Here is a 16660-nt window from a genome sequence, read left to right on the forward strand (position 1 = left end):
ATAATTCATTGATGTAACCATTTATCTACATTAAACATTGGATTTGAATGGAATCTTCTCTTATTCTTGTTTTCTTCCTCTTCATTTTCCAATTCTTTCTTCCCAAGTGTTTTGAGTTCTTTAGGCATTGGAAGTGTCCTTTCCCTTTCGCACTGGCCTATTTCTGTACTCTTCCTGTGCTCTATAAACTGTAAATACTTGTGATGGTTTGAATGAGAGATATCTCCACAACCTCATTTATTTCATCACTTGGTCCCCAGTGGTGGTGCTGTTTGATCACATTGGGAAAGCTAAGGAGATGCAGCTTTGCTGGAGGAAGTATGCCATCATGGTAAACTTTCAGTGCTTACTGCTTCACTCCAACTTTCTGTTCTCTCTCTCTCTCTCTCTCTCTCTCTCTCTCTCTCTCTCTCTCTCTCTCTCTCTCTCTCTGCTTTGTATGTGTAGATGAGAAAACGGTTAACCACCTTTCTGTTCTTACTGCCTTGCCATGCTTTACACACCATGATGGGCTCTTGTCCTCTGGAACCACATGGCAAAACAAACTCTTTCCTCCTTAAATAGCTTTTGGCCATGCTATTTTAACACAAAAATGGAAAAGGATCTAGTACAGAAATAACAAACCAATATATCTATCTTCTTCCCATTTTCCTTCCTCTACAATACTATGGGCTTATTAACAGAAGATAAATCACGTATTTATTTCATCATGGGGATTTTATTAGTGCAGTGCAAGTATAGAATTGCTAGGGAGAATAAATGCAATAATCAGAAAGGAAAGATAGTCCTTGAGACCAGCAAGGAATCACACACTGTAATACTGTAATTGATACTTCATTTTCTATTTAATTTGATTCATATTCTCAAATGAACAATTCTTAAAGTTTCTCGATTTATCTCGGACATCACTTAATGTAGCAGCTGTACTCTGTGTGTCCTCATCACCGTGAGGTTGGTAGTGAAATGGCCAAAATCACAGACAGATCTGTACATTGCCAGAATTCCTGCCCCGAGGACACATAAACAAAATCTGCTCCCTCCTTACAAGATCCCAATAGCAGACAAAAAGTACAGTTCTGTAAAAGTTCACCCTGAAAAAACCACTGAATTAACTGAGTTTACTTATATCATGTGCTGAGGGACAACATATGAGAACATGGGGAACCCCAAAGCAATCTTACATCTAACCCAGCATATGTTTCAGTATTGAATGAAAAAAAGAGACTTCTTATTGAAGTAATTTAGTTCAACAGTGAGCTTAAATTTGAATTCTTTACTTTCCCACTTTGCCTTCATATTATAGTTTTTAAACTGTGTCCTGTGAGTTGTCTACCGTGTGTGTGTGTGTGTGTGTGTGTGTGTGTGTGTGTGTGTGTTACATATAAGATTCTATTGGGTCTCTGTGTTACATTTGTATCTTGGCTATCTGTTGTATGTGTGCGAATAGTGACCGTTGCCTACCTGTGTTGCTTGTTCCTAACAAAGGGCTTTGCTCTGTGTTTATTGAACAGCGCAGAGAGCACTGAATAGGAAAAGAATAGAAATCTTTAAAAGAGTTTTACAGGAGAAGCTAATTAACCCAATCCAATTGGGCCAAAATAGCATTCAAAGCAATACCCTGTTGTTATTCACCCTCATCTACATGTTGCTTAAAACATTTGGGAAATTTGTTTTGTTTTAAGATTCTTTTCAGGCTACTGACTTTTTTAAGTAAATGATTAATACAACATACTTATACACATCTATTATTCTTGTTCATGATCATGGAAGAACACATAGATTAAGTCAAGTATTTAGCGCAAGTTGTAAATGCTGATTACATGGGACATCTAAGGAAGAACAATACTGCTTATCTTATCTGTTTACAAGGCAGGTTATTCTTAAACCAGTTAAATATATAGTAGGACAGCGGATTGACTGACATTTTAAATATTGTCAAGAAATATTATTAACTTGGTTGCAAGATGAGGTAAAATTTCAGTAGCTTCAAAGACAAGAAATATTTCCAAGAAAAGAAATTATTGCTGGAGAAAATGACTTCATCATTGCCTCACAGTTCCCTTGTCTATTGGTTCACTTTCTCCAACATATACATAGCATGTTCTCTGGAGACGTCCTAGCCTTGGTCAATTAGTGAAGAAGTTCAGAGAAATGGCAGAAAGGTCATGTGAGAGTACAAGAATACCCCATCTTTTTCTAAAAGAATATCAATAATTTATATCCCAGCTCAGGATGGTCTCTTAGAAACAGGTACAGCTGATCTGATAATGACAGTTACTGTTTTACTCAGAGGATTATGGTATACAATATTGCATTATGCCTAAATTCAATACTATAAAGTATTTTTCAAATGATCAATGAATAATCTCTTACTCACAAAATTCCATGTGTCTTTCCAACTATAACGTACATTTTAAAATAATTGAATACTATGTTTTTTTAATTTTTTATTGTGTGTGGTATGTGTGTGTGTGTGCATGTGTGTGTGTGTGTGTGTGTATGTTTTTTCATATGTGTGGTTATATACATGTGGATAATCATGCATCTGTAAAACTCAGGTTGGAAGTTCAGTGTCATTCTTGATTGCCCTTCCACCTCATTAAATGAGATACAATCACTCAAATCTACCCCACAACTTGCAGAGGTGGCTAGTCTAACTAGCCTGCCAGCTCTGGGGATCATCTCTGTCTGCAATTACAGATGTGTGGCCATACACAAGCCAGTTCTGGAAATTTGAACTCTAGTCCCCAAACATACATATGATCCCTTTAATCACTGAGCAATCTTCCAAGCCCTGGATATTATACCAATTTCTTTTCTATGCGAAGGTAAAAAGTTATTTGCATGACTTTTTAATGTTAATTTATCCTTTTGCTTATTTGAGACAGAGTCTCACTAGGAAGTTCAGACTTGCCTGTACCTCACTATTTAGCTCAGCATGTTCTGTAACTTATGCTTCTCTTTATATAGCTTGTCAAGTTGGTGTGGGAGGTTCTTCTGCCTGTGTGTTTCTTTTCTTGGTTAATGAATAAAGAAACTGCTTTGGCCTGTTGATAGGGCAGAACTTAGGTAGGTGGTAAAGATGAAGCTGAATGCTGGGAGAAAGAAGGGCAGAATCAGAGGAAAGCTATGGAGCTGCCAGAGACAGATGCTGGGAATTTTAGCCAATAAGTCACTGCCATGTGGTAACACACAGATTAATGAATATTGGTTAAATTAAGAAGAAGAGTTAACCAATAAGATGCTAGAGCTAATGGGCCAAGTAGTGATTTAGTTAGAACAGTTTTCATGTGATTATTTTGGTTCTAGGCATCCAGGACAATCAAGTGGCCTTCCTGTTACATCAAGTGCTAGAAAATTTATTATCACATTGCTTTAAGTAAAGTTCTTCTTCCTCTTATGCAAATGTTCTCTCCTATAATGTCTTTTCTGTTTAAATCAGATAAATAAATTGACATTTTTTCCCCTCAGGGGAAATTCTAAAGATAGAATGATTTTCTTTTAAAGAAACACAAACAAATTCCACCATCATGCTTCAGATCTAAGTAGATAATTAATTTGTATTTACTTTCATTCATAGATTTTAGAGAATGATAATTATTTCATCTTTGAGACAATATTTGAGAGTATATGAGACAGCCTTATTCTTATTAAAGGTTCTAGATGAAATAGATTCATTTTCAAATGGGTGAACAGCAACTTGCTTTAGGGTTTAAGTGCCAAGATGTGAGTAATACTTAGGGAACCCAAAATATACTATGGCTACTGCTCTGGGGTTAGCAAAGAAGAAAAACTTTGTTATTCTTTGTTTTCCAAATCTGATCTTATGACTCTTCAATCCTTACATGAAATCAGAAGACAAGCAGAGGAAATGTGTTGATACAATTGATGTGCTCTATACATGCAGCCTAAAAATGACAGAGAGCATGATGAAAAGGGAGTATGTATAAAATATCTATAGGAAATGGAAAATATCTATCAGAATCTCTATTAGCTATAAAGTATTTTGATATAGTCAATTATGTTTAACTGATCCATAAATGATTTCAGATGCACAAAGTGGTGGTAATAAAGTAGTATACACAAATAATTCCATATTCAAGTCATAGATTATGTAGCTGGCTTCATTACAATGAATATAGATTGCAGGTATAATGAAATTAATCTTAAATTGGTTTTTAATAATACTCTATCATTAACTACTTTAGAGAAATTTCACTTATAATTCTTTTGTTTCTATAGTGCTTTGTATTTGACAATGAATTTTCATAGCTATTGCATTATTACTAAGAATAACTCACTCATTACAATGAATGTCATTTTTCTAGATTAGAATTATTTCAATATCAGAAAAAATGACCTAATTGAATTTCATAGCACATATTCAAAGTTGTACATAAATAAAATAATCACAGAAAACTGTTAAGTAGCAAGGTTAATAAAAGATGTAAGAGAATAAAGCTGTTCATTTCAGATATCAAAGTGAATATGGTGAGGGCAAAAATAACAGATTTACGAAAATGCTTTTTGTTAACATTATTTCTGTACAAATAAGCATCAACCAACATAATCAAATCATGCCAAATTTGGTACCAGTAAATGGGAATTCAAACACTCAGTCAATAATGTTAGACTAGATCAATTTACCAAAAGTCACAGCCAATTTCCCAAGTAGAAAAGACAAGGGAAGTCATTTCATGGTGATCTAGGGAATTACTCATCAGAGGGATATTAGAATTCCAAACTTATATATATACCAACTTGGGTCTACCCAGTATCAAAAACAAATACTCTTAGATATAAAGTCACAGATTCTGTTGAATATACTAGTACCTCAAAACCCCATTTTCACCAAGTGACTAGTCAAACATACACACACATACACACACATTCACACAAACACACACACGGAAGAGAAAAAGAGAGAGAGAAAGCAATATCAAACAAACAAAAATTAGAGAAATACTGGAATAAATTGATACCACCGATCAAATATACTAATCAGATATCCATAGAATATTACAAGCAAACATCAAACCCTTCTCTGTATCACATATAATTTTCTTCATTGTAGATCATGAACACAAAACAAGCTTCAACAAATGGAGGAAAACTGAAAAAGCTTTTTATATTTTATCTGACCATGATGTAATAAACCTAAATATTCATCTCAATGGAAACCACAGAATGCATATATAGTCATGGAGTGTGTAGAAAAGTCTATTAAATGATAAATGGATTAATGAGTAAATAAACATGAAAATAAAAATTTTCTAGAATCAAAAACAGAACAACTTTTTTCAGATTACACTTGTAAATTTTCTAATTAAAAAAACAAACAGATAGAAAAACAGAGAAAGCTCAATCAAAAAATGATTGATGCACATAAGGACTTGGAAAAATAAGAATTAAACACATCAGAAAAAAAATAGATGGGAGAAGTCACCGAGATCACAGACGAAACTAAGGAAACAAAAATGATTAAACATAATGTGGCCCTTAAGAGTTCAACTCTTAGAAATCCCTCCCAGTTTTCAATGAAAGATAACACAATAAGTGAAAGGAACTAAAATCTGAGGGTTAAGATATCTATTCACAGCAGGATCCATCTATACATGTTTCTCTTTTTTCTATCATTATTTTATTGATTTTTATTGAGCTCTACATTTTTCTCTGCTCTCCTTCCTTCCTCTCCCCTCCCATTCAACCCTTATGTTCCCAATTTACTCAGGAGATCTTGTCTTTTACTGCTTCCCATGTAGATTAGATCTATGTATGTGTCTCTTAGGGCCTTCATTGTTGTCTAGGTTCTCTGGCATTGTGAAACTTATACATGTTTCTTTATTTCTCTTCTTTCCTCTTCTTACTTTTTATACTCCTGTTACAAACATTCACAATAATATATGCGCTTATAACCAGAAATTCCCCAGCTGTACCAGGCTCTAGAACTGGAATTCTTTTCTCCATAAAAATCAAATAAGAGTTTACACACACACACACACACACACACACACACACACACACACACACACACACGCACACACACGCACGCACTACATACTCACACACACATAGATCCAGGTCTGTCAGTTCAGTGGCTAGTACAGGTCTGGTGACCTCCTTAGTGTAAAAAATTACAAATTAGTTAAGAAAGGAATTAAATCATCAGGGTATTCTAGAGGGAAAGGTTAGTGTACAACACTACATTTTTAGGTGGTTAGGTAAATAGCTAAAAGGTTTATTTTTAGTAAAATTAAGTATGGGGCATGGATTGTTTTTTAAATCAGTGTGCTGCTTTTTTTCTCCCCGCATGCATAGAAGATACCTAGTAATCGGGCAACCTACCTAAACAGTCAGGGGGAAGCTACTGGCTCCTGATCTAATTACCACATTCACCAGATGCTGCAATTTCTATGGGCCTAGATCAGGAGTTTACACTTAATGCTCTAAGTGGTAGAAACAAAGAGGAGGCCCAGGCCTCTTAATTATCAGTTCCAGGGTATGTATGCCGTTATCAGCTGTTCTGATAGTGGGTGTTGTGGGTCTATGACACCAGCAGGAAGTAAGTCTTTCTCCTGGTTAATTATCTCTTCTGCTGTCCTTGAGAGTAAAACACAAGCAGGAAATTTCCTGAACTAAAATCATCAGTAAACTGAGGTGAAGGTGAACATAAGGAGTTAGAAATCTTTTAAGCGAGGTTAAAAAAAAAGGGGGGGGGTACAATTATTTTTCTTTCTATCTGAGCAGCTATAACTCAGCAGCTTGGGGTGAGTAGTAATTCTGTGTCCTTGGATAGCTGTAAATATCTTAAATGGAATGTTCTTTCCAAGAACCTAAACAATGGCCAACAGCCCGTTCATAAAATAATTGCAGGAAGACAGATCTCTGCTTTTACCTAGGAGACAGGAGAGAAAACCTGGCAATGGGAAACTGTTCCCATATGTAGGTAGGGGAGTGTGATCAGTAAGGCTCAAATCAGAGGAGACAGTTCTGAACTGTGGAAATGAATTCCCAAATATGTAACAAAAGGGGAGTCAGTTATAGCAAAAATCTCCAGCAAAAGCCAGCCACTTTATTCAAAAACAATAATGTTAAAAAGCCTTGCGTTTTGGTTTAAAAACCTTCACCAAAGCCCCTGGCTCTGATAAGTTGGTTGTGAAAAGATGACTGAGCAATTACTGTATAATGTTGTGGCTTAGAGCATAAATATAATACAAAGGCATAGAGAAATTGAAAGTTGGTTCTTTGAAAATATGTTCCTCAGTCAATTAGCTAGTCATTGGAGAGAAGAGCCAACTTAGTAGAATTAGATATGAAAAGTGAGACATCAGAGCAGATATAAATTAAATTCAGAAAATCACAAAGACTGGCTTTGAAAACCTAAATTCTAAGTTAGAATATCTAAAATATTATGGTGAATGTCTAGAAGCATGTGTCCTACAAAAATTTAAAAGAAGTTGAAACCAATGATCTATAGCAATAATATTAAGTAATAATGAATACTTTCCACTGTCAAATTTTACTGGGCATTTAAAAAATTAAGAACAGTGCTATTTATATCAGCCCAAAGAACAGAAAATGAAGGAATGCTTCAGATATCTTCCTGTAGCAAAAATTGCCCTGATACTCAAACTAGAAAACAATACCACGAAGAAAATTATAGACTGAAATTCTTAATGAACATAAAAATAGTTTCTCAATAAAATGTCTGTAAAATGAATTACATCATATTAAAACAATAACTTAGCATGACTAAGTTGTCTCCATTTCACAGATACAAGTATGGTTCAATATATATAAATCAATAGATGAAATTCATCACATGCATGGACTCAAAGACAGAAGTCACATGAGTATCTTAGTAGAAATAAAAAAAAGACCTTGACAAAAAAACAATGCAACTTTTATGGAAAAGTTATGGAAAGCTTAGGATTCAAGATAGAATATAAAAGATATCCTAAACAGTATCCAATGTCAGATACCTTCTGACACTAAACAGGTAGATATATCTATATATTATTTACTTTAATGTGTACAAAAAATAGTATCTCTTTGTCAATTTTGCATTGAATGTTAAAAATTGCCACAACCCACAACCAAGCATTAAAAATAGACTTTTGCATGCAAAAGGGAAAATACAGATTCATGGCTTGACGAAAATGCCTTTGTATATAAGTTCCTGATTGTGAGTCTGTGTTTTTATTATTTAGAAGGAAAGTGGTGAAGATATAATTCAGGTGACTGTAAAACATGTACAAAGTTGTGTCCTATATAGGTGTCAAGATGAAAGGAGTTATCATAATAGCAACACCGATGCCCAGTGATTTAAAATTCAAAAGGGAAAACACCATTCAAAGAGCCGACCGTTCAAAGCACTAGGTGAGTCTGTCGGCTGCACAGAACGGTCCGAAGCACAGAATGTGCAAAGAGATGGGTTTAGAGTTCTACCACTTCAAACTTCCTTTTGTTTAGGAGACATTCTGTGTAATTCGTGAGAAATATATTAAAACGTATTTTATCTCTCTGAATATTTTCTTCAAAAACACAAAGGAGCGTTGAATGATTTTTTAAAAGTCAGTTGCTTACAAAATACCTTTATTAAATCTTACTTAGTCTATATATGGTTTTTAAAAATAATATGTGTTATGAAATAGCAAAATAAGCTAATGTGTGTATTATTTCAGGTTTCATTAATTTTTAGAACAATTCCATCCTCCCCTGGCAGTAATTTTCAGGTATTTATCACACTGTTACTAAATTTATTCTCCTGTTCCTGTGGTTCAGATGAGGTTTTCCTTCAAGATTTCATGTGTCAGAAATTTGCCCTCAAGGGGGTGATGTTGGGAAAATATGCGGAATCTTAAGGAGATTGAGACTCTTGTGAGGACCTAAGGTACATGAGAGGTAGCCTTGAATATCCTTACAATAGTTCCTGTGCCCTTCTAATGATTTTATAATAAAAAGTACATTCTTATAAAAGTAAGACTGATCCTTAATTAGTCATTCACTTTCTATATGGAGATACGTCTTCTCTGTCTTGTCTATACTTGTACAACTACAATTCTATCATCCATGAGGCTGTTATTAGCTGTGTGTAACCTGATGTCAGACATATCTTGGAACAACTAAAACGGGAACTTAAAGAAACAACTTTATGAAGTAATCAGTGTCATATAATTTAATATAAATGAAAAATAGCTATGTTGATATGTCAAGGAATTATCTGAAATACAATTAATCTAGACGTAGTTTAGTTATAGAGACTTGTCTTGCATGCATGAGATTCTCAGTTCAATCCCAATACGTACAATAAGAAAAAAGAGCGACAGCTAAATTAATCTAGAATAAGAACAAAGATAGAGGCATCATACCTCCTATTTCTGAATTAAATTTCAAACTATAGGAATAAAGACACAAAAACAGATACAAGAGAATGGAACAGAATACAACCCCCAAATATACATTTATGTTCAGTGTATTTTTATGATGTTCCCAAGGGCATGTCACAGTGAACAGTGCTATGACAGATGAATAGTTCCATGCAGAACAATGACATTAGGCTCCAATTTAACACGAAATACAAAACTAAATTTGAAACTGTTAAGATTTAATGATAAGATCTGATGCTGTAAAAGTTTATAAGAAAACAAGAGTTTAAATTCTATTTCTTGGTCCACTACTGTTTTTCCTGATTATTGTATTCCAAAGGATGAATCATGAGTCTTTAGGAAATAATGCTGGCCTAAAACATGCTATAAAACTAGGTGGAGATTTGAATTTTTTTAAGATCCAGAAAATATACAGAATGAATCATGTTTTGAATGAATTTCTGTAAGAAACATTTGTCTAAGGAGAAACATTTCCAGAGTTTATTGACTTGAGGAACATTATGGCTTTCTTGATCACAACTCAAATTACTGACAGTTGTTTAATGTGTCAGATCACATCCAATAATCCTAAAAAGCCTATAGGCTTATGATAAAAATACAAACTTTACTATTAATTATTAATAAGATAGCCTATTCAATGTAACCCACTTATAACTGCGGAAAATATTTCCTAAATGTGAAAACAATACTTTTTGGAAAACCACTCTATAGAAATAAAAGCATCATTCCAGCTGTTTGAAATGAAGCTGTCAAAAAATTTTAAAAACCAATTCTCAACTATTAAAAGCATTACAATGAAATATTCACCATCATTATGCAGATGTGAAAAAAAATAATTGATGCCTTACAAAGTGTGTGCTTTCTAATATTCATAGAAAGTATCTTGGTGAAAAAAAAGGCTACCAAACAGGTTGAATAGTAATCAAAATAGTGAAACAATGATAAAGTTACATCCATTCCACGGAAATACCCAGAGTGCCAAAACTGTATCAATATGAGTAAACCTATCATGTATTGTGTTTATTGAAAACTATAAACTTCAAATAAATGCATGGGATTATACATTTTATAATAGTGTATACATTTCAGAAATGTAAAATGGCATTAAAATGGTTTATGAAAAGTGTCTAAAGGAATGCATGGAACAAAAGGATTAAAATGAGAATATACTAAGTGCAAGAGGAAGAAAAAAAGCACAATAATATCCAGAGGCTTAGATAGGGGACTGAGAATTTAGAGTCCAATGATCAAAGGATCTACTATATGTTGAAATTTTAGGCAATTCTTACTGACCAATTAGAGATTGCATTCTAAGTGAAAACATAAACAGTTTGTAGTACCAAAACCCATTCCTAAATGGAAGTTTAATGACACAAACTACAGTTGAGCCTCTGTGATATATCACAAGGAGGACTCATCAAAGAAGTCAGGCTGCATGGGATAAAGCTGCCCCTAAGCAAATGTCTGCCGCTGGCTTGTGCAGACCAGAAAAGCTGCATAAGTCAAGGCAATAGGCTGCCAGTGCAGAAACGATCAGTTTTACTTAAATTTAAGATGTATCTTAAGGTAGTAAGGCCATATTGTCTGTTAAATAGCATATTTCCCCATAATAAGTGTAAGAATATACAAAATATTACAGACTTTAATTGTTAAGACAGCTCTTTCAAAGTCTTTTTACTAATATTTGAAGAAATACATAAAATGCTATGCATTTTCTATTTTGATTCAATGATTTCATTCATATTTTTATCATAAAGAAATAATCTAAATAAAAATGTAATATCTGCATGTGTATATATCTAAATAAATTTGCCATACATACATATATGCACTGCATACATATATTTTCATATTCCAATGATATTCATTATCATATGTAAATATATGTGACATATGATAATGTATATGACATGATAATATACTTATTATAATGTATATATTCCAAAGAATGAAAACTCTGCATTAAATTTGTGGCTATCAATAGGAGGTTAAAAATATCCAATCATGTTTAATTTTTTTTAGTTTTAACTTCTCTAAATATGCAATATACACAATAACTTGAATTGTTGTTTTAAATGAGTAATAGTCAAATAAGTTTCTTGAATTGCTTTAATGCTTGGTGGTAAGCATATATTATTTTGCAAATGTTAAATATTTAGAGATCCAGTTTCTGAAGATTTCATTTTCCCTATTAATTCCTAATTGACTCATTAAAAATCTTTTTATGATTGCTAAGGATGAGTATAGAAAAATGAACGCAGTCTTGGTTATAAAGAGAAAAACTATTTTGTCCATACCATTGAATGTTTTGGTACATAACTATTTTTTGTTATTAGAACAATGTAAGGTGTCTAAAACTTATATCATAAAAAAGTAATGTGAGTTTTATAAAAAATTCTTAATCTGTTTGTAATAATCTTACTAATATGAAGAGAAACTTAACTGTTACATAATGTTAGTGATGTAATTATAGTTACACTTTGAATATTACAAGTGAGTTTGGAAAAATTTGATACCATTCAAGCAACGTGCCCTACTCCTCACCTCAAGTCTCTATCAGTGGATACCTTGATCATTTTCTTTTGACATATGAGTAGGTTGAGGTATAGGGAAGTCTGAACTTGTTCAAATGCCACAGTCCACAGAGACTATGCTGGAATTTGAGCTCCAGGCTCCATGTTAGAGCTAGAGTGTGTATTCTGGGCTAGGTTTCAGCAAAGGAAGGGTTTGCTATTTTATTCAACTAAAGAATATTTTAGAGTTCATAAAACTAAGGAAAAAGTTGATTTTGAGTCTTTGACTAGCTTTCTTTTCGTGCATGAAGGACATTAAAACAATAATGCTGCAACCAGAAACCTGGTTTTCAAGATAATAGCACTTCTATTTTTCTCTGATCTTTTGTTCTTTCCCTTTTTCTTTCTCCTACTGGGGAACTTGATTGGAGGGAAAAAAAAATCTCAGTTCACTAGTCTGTTCTCAAAAGAATACCTACTAAAGGCAAAGAACTTTTAAAATAATAAATCCTTTTGTGCACTCTCTGACAAAATACAGAAATACAGGACAATGGAACCCCTCAAATGAATACCCAGCAGAAGGGGAAAAGAAATCTGTTAAAAATTAATAGCTATTTGAATATTTTCTAAGAGAAATTAAAGACATTTCTTCAAAAGTGGAAACCTCTTTCATTGGTTGGTTAGAAGACAGATTGTGTAATACTAAAATGACTGGAAATGTCCCACATTATTTAAATAATCAGATATACCAGTGAGTCCTGACAGTAATTGTCCACACCCACAATTATTCCAATGTGTTTTTCAGCATACCAGTTTAGGAAAACAATTGGGGATTGAAATTTTCTTTACTTATTTTTCTCTTAGCTGGAAATTGAACCTAGGGTCTCAAATATTTCAGACAAGCACTCTACTACTGAGTTCTGTTCCCAGCCTCCAAATACATTTTATTTTTACTTGACACAGGTTATACCTATAACTCTTAGTAATAAAAAATCTTAAATGTTACAAAGTCAATCATCTAAATATAAATGACATATCATCAAATAAAATACCAAAATGTAAAACACAAAAGCAATCATCCACATATACATATGCATTCACATATAGTATATCTATATTTATGTATACTTATACCCACCTTATATTTCAAGTGTTGTACAAATGGATATAAAAATGAATTAAATAAAACCATGCTTTATTGCAGTTATTTTTTCATTCTAAAATTCTGTTTTACATTTATTCCGTGTAGAACATTGTAATAAATATTTCACAGGATTCTTGTGACAAGATATAATATTCTTTACCTATGTATTTCATAACAAATAGTTAATATTCTGTTTCTAGCTCTTCTGCATTTTCATTGATGTTACAGGAAAAATGCAGTATGGCCTGACTCTTAAGCATCTTTATCAGTATAACTATATGTTTGAAATTCTAAATGTATTGCAGAGCACTAACACCATCAATGATGTTGTGGTTTATTTATTTAAATGCTAAGTAATAGCAGAAGACTAAACTCCTTTTCTGGAGAAATGTATAGCTATTTCATCAGAATTGTTGAATAAGTAACCCGAGGTCAGAATATATTTCAGGAAGTGACGGCACTGCCTGTTGCCCAAACACCTAAATCCTACCCAAACTGCAGATGGCTCTGACATCTGTACAGTGATAATATTTTTACTACTCCCAAATACTGATTACACAACTCCTATTTGTAGCTATCTGGATAATCTGGAGACAATGAAGAATTACACATTACAAATACATATAAATACACTTTTGGCCTACTTAATTCTCAAATAAAAGGGAAACATGCATTAGGACTAAGCATTATCTTAGAAACAAATATTTTCGACTACCATTTAAAATAAATCAATTCAATTACATATGAAACAGGTAGAATAAATAATACATTCAATATATTATTTTAATAGTATAATATCAATAAAGGACATTATAATATTGAATAACAATAACTAAGAATATTAATAATATGGTATATTAATGGGAAAGAACTGTTTGACAAAATTCAATATTTTCCCTCAATAAGAATTCTTGGCAATGTAAAACAACACCTCCTACCTCAACCTGGAAGCAGTATTTATTCCCAGACCTTCCTTCACTGAGTTCCCCAGACTGGGGATTTGGATGAGTTTCAAAATGACAGTGAAAAGTTGATTCTTTTTTGGTCTCTAATATGGTGGTGGTTGGGTGGTTTGTACAATTCTTTCATAGAATTTCTGGCAGTTTCCTCTCTTAGTAGACTCTTCTACTTGAACAGCCTATTCCCTTTGAAAATCTATTTTGCATCCAGATTTCTCTTTGTAATAGGGCAAGGATACAACAATTAGGCTTGCTATTAATAAATTCATCTCCTTTTGATCATTTGCAAATTTCCTATTTTAAAAAAATGTATTTTTGAACTTTAGCATGTCTGAGTAGCAAACATTTTAAACCTTAATAGAAAACTATGCAAATCTACATTTAATGCAAACTTACAAATAAAGGCTGATTGTTTTCCCTTTGACACAGGTGCAGGGCAAGGTATCCTCCCAACCCTCTTCTATTTAGTAGAATATATTTGATTTTAGTGAGAATTAAAATGTTAAGAAATGAGGATAACACACATACATAGTGAATAGGAAGCAAAATAAATCACATTTAAGAATAACATGTTCAAGTATGCTTAATGTTCAGTGCCAGCTACAAAAATAATAACCTAGAATGTTTAAGAATGTGAAGGATATAATACCAATATAAAATTATATTCATATTTACAAGTAACAAGTGGTTATAAATGTAAATGACACTACTGTTTAAAGCTCTAAATATGTAGGCTTTGATTTAGCACAGTCTAGTGTGTTACTGCACCATAAAAACTTTCTGAAGAAGATGAAGTTAAAGAGAAAATCACATAAACTTCATTGATTAGAAATCAGAATATAGGAAAGATACCAACCCTTGACAAATTTCATCAATGAATTAATGTTATATACTCACCGCAATCCATTTTTAATAAAAAATTGTCCTCTAGTTCTAAAATATAACAAATGCAGAGAGGATCTTGGTTAACCAAGATAGTTTTCAAAAAGAGAAGGAATGAAGAAGGAATTCTTTCATTCAAATTCATATATTCTTTTCTATCTACAGCATAATGAGCATCTCAGATTTTTTGTCACTACAATGAAATGCTTGAAGGAGTTGACGTAATGAATCAGTTAATTTATCTCACAATTTTGGGAGCTCATTGGCATGGTGTCTGTGTTACGTCTATTCTGGCAAGGACCTTCTCTACTCTGACATCTTATGGTGAATTTCAGTGGTGGGGACATGTGTAAGAATGGGATCAATGGGAATGGGAGACATAGATAGCGATCCGAGGTGTGCTTTATTTTTTATTTCAATAATCTTCTTAGCATGCCAAGAATCACAGGATTGCTACCTCAAACTCACTTGAGGTAGCACAACAAACAGTACCTTGCTATCTCAAAACAGACCCACCTACTAACATCCTCATTATATGTTGTATAGTCACCCCAGAGACTCAGTTTCTAACAAATGATACTTTGATGACAACCAATTCATATGTAATTTAGTGTATTTTTATCATTCTTCAAAAAAGCACACATTTTTATAATTTTTATTGTGAGATCTTACTGTAATCTATTCTTCTGTTATGTCTATTCTAAAATTAACCCAATTCAATTTTTTTTTCATGACAGAATCTGTAGGTTTTATTTTTAGTGGTTTTAAATACACTTCTTTTCTAAATTCAATGTCTGCTTAAACTGTTCAGTAAACATGAGGGAAATGTCTTACTAATGTTTACTGCCCTATTTGATAGCTCTCAACAATCATGTAGATTTAGAATATTTGGAAGAATTTTTCATAGTTAACATTCCCCTGTTTCTTTTCTGGGTGGTTAATTTTGATTCAATGACACACAATTTCAGTAATATTGTTTGGTGGTTGATAGTTTTTGCATCAAATCTGAAACATTTGTGAAAATGAGAGAGATTATTACATTGTTTGAAAACTGATCTTGAATTTATACTGTATTGGACAGAGATAGAACAACTTTGGACTGAGGCAGATTTTATTCTCTTGATGAATCAAGAGATTTTGTTCACAGCCCTGGTAGTTATTATGGCTCCAACATGACTGGACTGTGGGAGCATCACCTCCAGTTTCCTTTTCCTGTGGTTCTTTTCCTGTCCATGGGTAGTTTATTTAAGAGATGTCTTAGTGGTTTTCTTCTGGGTACTCAGAGTTGGTCTGCTGTAGATCTCTGGAAGTTTATGCTATTATGGCCTTCTCTCTTCTTCCCTAAGATTGTTTTGGGAGGCGAACTTGGAAATTCCTTTTACATCACATAGATTTTTCCTGCTCGTGCCATATTTGGGAGTAAGAAATCAAATCCAGTGGCTCTCTGACATTAAAAAGAGCATCAGACCGTAAGGACATGTTATATTATCTTCAGTCAGGAACTTAGAAGAGAGCTGTGCCAATAATGTGATTTATTTTTGTGATTCTAAATATATTTCTTTTCATATAATATATTCTGAACAGTTTCTCCTAAACTAACTACTCCCTGATTCTTCTAATTTCCCCACCAACCCAAAGCCATATGCTTTCTTTCTCCTCCCAATTAGAATGCAACCAGGCATTTAAAACAACAACAACAACAACAACAACAATAACAATAATAATAATAATAATAATATAATGTAAAATAAGATAAAATAAAAACAAATCAGA

Source organism: Myodes glareolus, chromosome 11 (assembly GCF_982192425.1).
Source record: "Myodes glareolus chromosome 11, mMyoGla1.1, whole genome shotgun sequence".
Classification (NCBI taxonomy): Eukaryota; Metazoa; Chordata; class Mammalia; order Rodentia; family Cricetidae; genus Myodes; species Myodes glareolus.